Consider the following 6000-nt stretch of genomic DNA (forward strand, 5'->3'; position numbering starts at 1 on the left):
TTCAACGCCATCTTTAAGTAAAGATAAGTGTTGTTTTACCTCTGTTAATGTGGACTTTTGTAGCCACTCAAGGCACAGTTTTCCTACACTGTATGTTGTTAGTATCCTTGGATGTTGTTTTTGGACATATCTTGAATGTAAACCCTTGTGTTTTATTCAGTAATCTATTTTGACAGTTGTTTGTGTCTGTGGGCCAGATTAACCATTTCTTCCAATCGGCATCAGTTCTGTTTTTAAGTAAAATTGTTTTTACGTCGACCCCTCCTTCTGTAGTATTTTTACTCTCAGGTGTAGGTATGGGCGGTTTGTTTAAATCTTTTATCTTGGATAGGCCAAGACAGGATGTCTGTTGGACAGTGTCGTTCAAAAACATTATTTGTTCAGGGATAATGCAGGCTCGAAATAAAGCTTCTATTCCCTGCACCTGCCAGTCTTTTGTGCCCCAGACAGTTTTTGTCTCAATGTTGTCTTTCCAAAAGTCAAAACCTAATGTGGACAGCTGAGCATAAAAGGCCGCAGAATAAAGTTGCTTAGTATTAGTCAACATACTCTTCATTCCTGTCTTATTAACATTTTAAAGTAAAATGTTTCTGGATTTGAGACATTAAAACCTGAGCAGTATGGACATTTTTCATAGAATGTTTTTGACCTACCTTTTGGTGGCGTTGGACAATGTTCCCATTGATTGAAAGTATAAACGTTTCTAGGGTTTGCAGATCTACGCAAAAAATGATGCCCATAGTGATTATAACAGTACATTTGTTCATAATCTGATGAACCTTCTAAGTATTCATGTTCTGTAAATTTTGCAGACATCTCTAAGTCTGACATCATATTAATAACAGTCTCAACGTCCCAATCATCAGAAAATGTGCTGGGTGAAACAAAGTCACTCAAGGAAACCTTGAATTGGTGTGGAAACTTCAACAGCTCTGCAGGACCAAAGATGTCATAATCAGTTCTGTCCCAAGCTATACCACCAGGTATAGGAACGGTTGTGATGTTCACTGATGTCAAGTCTCTTTGTTCACAATGAGATGATTTGTTTGGCTTGAGGAGTAAGTTGATGTTCTTACTTGCTGTGTCCATTTTACCATATCTTCTATTTATCAGCATTCCCAAAATACAAGAATTAGCCAAAGTAGGAGAAAAAGTACGCCTAGCACAATCCAAAGTTCAACCCATGGTGAAACCAAATAAGTTTCTTCAAGTTGATGAAAAAGTTCTGTTACTTGTTCTTTAAAAGTTTTATTTTTTGGCATTGTTTCAGGCCCACTGGGATCCTCGGAAAACGTATCAAAGTTAATGAAATAGCCAGAGGCAGTTCTGTCAATGGTAGGTATGGCATCAGGATTACTTGAAATCGCTGGAGGTACTTGAACACTTGTCATATTAGTATAGTCAGATGCTATTTCATTGTAGACAGGCGTTTCTTGACGAACTATTATTTGGGTCTCAAGAGGGACAAGTTCCATGGCTTTGTTGCATAGTCCTTCTTTTTGCACTGCAGGTGATGAGTCTCTCAGTTTAAACCACTTGGATAGTAGCCAGATTTGATTGTCTGCTACATCTTTGGAGTCCACTTGGCCTACTACTTATGATTGGCCACATGATGTGGTTTTATGAGGGCGATGGACACAAACCTGTTCTCCTTTCTTCCAGCAAGGGGCGGCAGTAACACTGTTCTTAATCCGTGGATTGCTAAAACAGGTACTGGTTGTCTGTATGAAGGCTCTAATTCCTTCTTACTCGCGATCTTTTCTCTGAGTAGATCCCCAATCTTTGGAATCCAGGCAGGCCTTGCTTGGACGGGTGGTTCCCCTTCAGTGGTCGTTGGCTTCTGTAATGCGTTGCTTTGACTTCTTGTTTCATTTAAGTCCTGCAAAACGGCCAAACGGTCTTTGATATCAAAAGGTTTTTGTTCTACCACTGAAGTGTGACGTTCAAGGTCTTGGACAATAATTCTAGTACCAAAAAATATTCCATATGGAGTGATTCCACCCAGAGAACTTCTCGGCAGATTATTTAAACTACGATGTCTGACCCACCCGTCACCCGAGCCTAATACCCTGGCTGTTATCGATTGCTTTATGTCCCGTTTTTTCCTCTCCACTACAGAATTTCCCTCAGGATAGAATGGACTAGAATACCGCAATGCAACGCCCAGATTGGCCATGGCCTCCTTGTAAGCTTTGGAGCTAAACGCAGGACCCTGGTCAGAAAGTAGCGTGCCGACTGCGTAGGGCCGATAAAGACTCGCAAATCTTTTATAACAGTTTGGGCGTCAGCCGAGCACTGAGGCCACATTCAAATGAATCTTGTTTTAATATTTGTGGGAATGCATTTGTCCATTGGGACGTCTGCGTGTAGATAGTCTAATGCTGTCTAACAATGGTGTCTGTACTGGGCTGGCTACACTGTAGTCAGGTATCTGGCGGCGTTCTGTGCTGCGATCTCTGTTGCAGTTATGGCAATTTATTGCAAATTTGTGAATGTGAGCATTCATCCCTGGCCACCAGTACGTCTCCTTTAATTCTAGTATAGATTTAGAGATCCCTTGATGTATCAGACCCTCTCCTAAATGTGCTTCGTGTATCAAAGCTACTCTACGTTTCCTGTTTGGAATTACTCTATCCCCCACTTCATGAATTCGAGCAAAAGGAACGGAGTTGGCATCAATTATGTATGAATATTCGAGTGGATATTTTAGAGGTAACGCTGCACCGCTGCCTTTGCTTGTGGCATTGACAGCTAGCATTTTTCGCTGTCTATTTTTGTTTTTGAACGAGTGAAGCCGTTTTCACAGCTGCCTTCGTGGCTTCATCAGCCAATTAATTCCCTGCAACGTGAACGCCATCACGTTGATGACTCAGTGTATGGATCATGTGAGTCTTTTGTAGTTCTTTTTGTTGCTGAACTACTTGTTCCCAAAGCAATTTATGCTTGATTGTGCCACCTTTTGCATCTCTGAATCCAGTTCTGCAAGTAATCATTGTAAGATTGAACGCAGTAATAGGAATCGCACACTATGTGTGTGGGGAATTCGTGATCTGTATTTTCAAGCGCCATCTTGAATGCTTGTAGTTCAGCTCGCTGAGCTGTACAGTTGTGTTTTTGTGACCATAGGTCGGAATTTACCATCGCGCCAGCGACCTTTAACGATCGCACACGCAGCACTATAAGCTTGTTTACCTCCAATTGCGGGCTGTGCTGCTCCGTCTGTATAAATTATACATTCGTATTGTTCTAGAGGCAGAATCTCAGTGGGCAGAGGACATTCTTGTTCGTATTGTAGAAATTCTTGAGTTTTCAAGTAGGGGTCAAAAACGTATTCAACGTCTGTTGCAGTAAGAGAGTTAACCCATTGTATCCATCTCGGATGTAAAGCCTTTGCATTTGGAATGCTTGCTTTTGTCACTGCCTCTAAGGTAGGTACAGGAGTAACGACCATTATGCGTTTTTCCTGTGCGAGGGCTCTCTCTTTTGCTACTGCAGTTTGAACCACTGTCAGAATTTTTTCTGTAGAAGTGAATTTCATTTCAGCTTGTGTGTACAAGTGCGATTTATAAGCTATTGGTACTTTTTCTCCCTCATTAAAGGTTAAGTATGTGAATCCGCATCTTCCTGGAATGATTCGGATTACAAGGTTGCGAACGTTTACACGTGTTTGTAAATGGCTTGTTCTAACATGTCTGTTTGCACTGAACGCAAAATTTCTGTGTGTTTTTGAGTCCAATTAGTTGTTTTGAAATCACGTTTGAGTAATTCGTATAGAGGTTTAACTCTTTCTGCGTAATTTAGAATGTATGTTCTTCAGAAATTTAGGAAACCTAGAATTTACCACGTTTTTCAGCATTTTTGGAGGTTGGAGCAGCGCACACTTTTCTAAAAAGTTGGCTGCCAGGCTTTTGCCTTCACTTGATAATTCATATCCTTACAAAAGGACGTTGAGGTGCGCAATTTTTGATTTCTTAAAGGTTAATTTATACCCTTCAGTGGCGAATCCAAGTATAATGGTATTTACTCTGTTCAAGTGCCTGTCCAAGTCATCGTCTGTTAGATAGATGTCATCGACATAAGATAATGCCTCATCATCATACGTTTGTAGTAACTCTGTTACTCTAGCTGAAAATAACCCCGGACTATTCTTGAATCCCTGGGGAAGACGACAAAAGTGAAGCTGTGTCCCCATAATTGAGAAAGCGGTCAAGTACCTGCTTTCAGGTGCAATGTTTTGACAGAAGAAACCGTTAGAAATAACTAATGTGGTTTTATATTTTTTACACACGTTATTCATTAGTGCTGCACTGTGTGCATTTTGTACTGCAAAGGTTTTGCAACAAGAGTTTAAATGTCTGTAGTCCAAAACTAGACAATATGTATTGTCTGGTTTGGAGACCGGAAACAAAGGATTGTTCATTGACGAGGTGCATGTTTCAATCACCCCTTGGTATTCAAGTTGATCTAATATCTCCCTGACCTGTTTTTTAGCTTCTTGCTTAACTTTATACTTCCTTTGTGCAGTTGGTTGTGATTTTAATTGGATTTTATGGTGAGGGGAATCCCAATCCCATGCTACATGATTTTTATATAATGCTGGAGCCTGGGCTACAGCCCATTGTTGGGATTGAATTTTGGTAACAGTATCATAGGCCTAATATATTCAATATAACCTCGTAATTATGATAATCTGGTATTTACAGTACATTATGGCCACATGTAGGCCGACGATTCACTTTTCCCGTAGTCGCTCTATTGGTATAGCTGAAGCCATTTGTGTTTCGTTTCTCCATGTGCAAACGCTGTTTCCCAGAAACCACGTGATTATGCTTTCTGCTCTAAACCACTGTGGCAGCCAAAACTGCTTACGATAGTTGCTAGCTGGTAGCTCAAGGAAGACTCAAGGTCACACCTGCCCTTCTTGTGGGATGCGCACATTCTAACAGAGCCCGTTCCTGTACTTCCCGGGCTCCAGATAGACAGGGAGGCACCTTACTGACCTTCCCCCGGAATAGCTTAGGCCTAGGCTACTAGCAAATCAAGTGTGCCTTATATGGGTATTCCTCTTGGCTTACTGACAAGTTGTGTTTTTCCTTTTAGGGTGTCAGCTTGAACACATGAAATGTATATATGCTCTGTACTTTGAACATGTAACCAGTCTCCTCTGCACACCTCCGAGGGTCGTGTATGAAGAATAAACGATTGAACCTTCTCCATTGCCGACTGAATTATTATAACGTATATTGGTTTATGGGCTATTGGTAAGTATAGCCCGGTAGATTTATTTTTAATCCCTTCAGTTGGCGACTCCGCCGGGACTCCGCGATAGGGTCGTCCCCTCCTTTAAACAGGGGTGACGGGACAAGGAGGAGTTCTGGCCGAGGGGGTGGACAGAAAGAGGATCCTGATTTGAGACACCCGTTTGTGGTATGAAAACAAGCCGTTCCACTCTCGAGCCCAGTATCCCTCCCAGCTGCTGAAGACCCTACGCCGGAGTCCTACGGGCCTAACCCGAGAGTAACACGGACTGTGTCGGTCTGTGTAGGAGTCGGCAGTGGAGAATTCGCAATCGACCTGAGTGCACCAGGTGAGTGATATTTGTGATTGAATCGGATGAGGATCACTCAGAAGGAGTGTTTCCCTTTTTTGGAATAACAGTTAACTGTCTTTGTTTTGAAGGTGGCCGGAGAAGCCGGACCACGAGGGAATCTGGGGATCTACCGTTGCGGCGAAGGGGCTGCACGGGTAGAGAACCCACGTACTGGTATGGTGAATAATTGAGACTACATCTGATGCCCTGGCTGAGTACGGCGTTGCTCGCTCGGCCGAATTCTCTCCAGGAAAGCCCTAAGCTAGGATCCTGGAGCTACACGCCCAGACACCCGGCCCAACCAGAACAGGACCATGGGATGGCCTGTGAGAGAGTTCGTGGTTCGCCTATCAGGTGTTCTCAGAACAGTCTGACAACTGTTCCTTTCTGGTGAAATTCTGTTGGTCTGG

This window comes from Lissotriton helveticus, chromosome 5_1 (assembly GCF_964261635.1).
Source record: "Lissotriton helveticus chromosome 5_1, aLisHel1.1, whole genome shotgun sequence".
Taxonomy (NCBI): domain Eukaryota; kingdom Metazoa; phylum Chordata; class Amphibia; order Caudata; family Salamandridae; genus Lissotriton; species Lissotriton helveticus.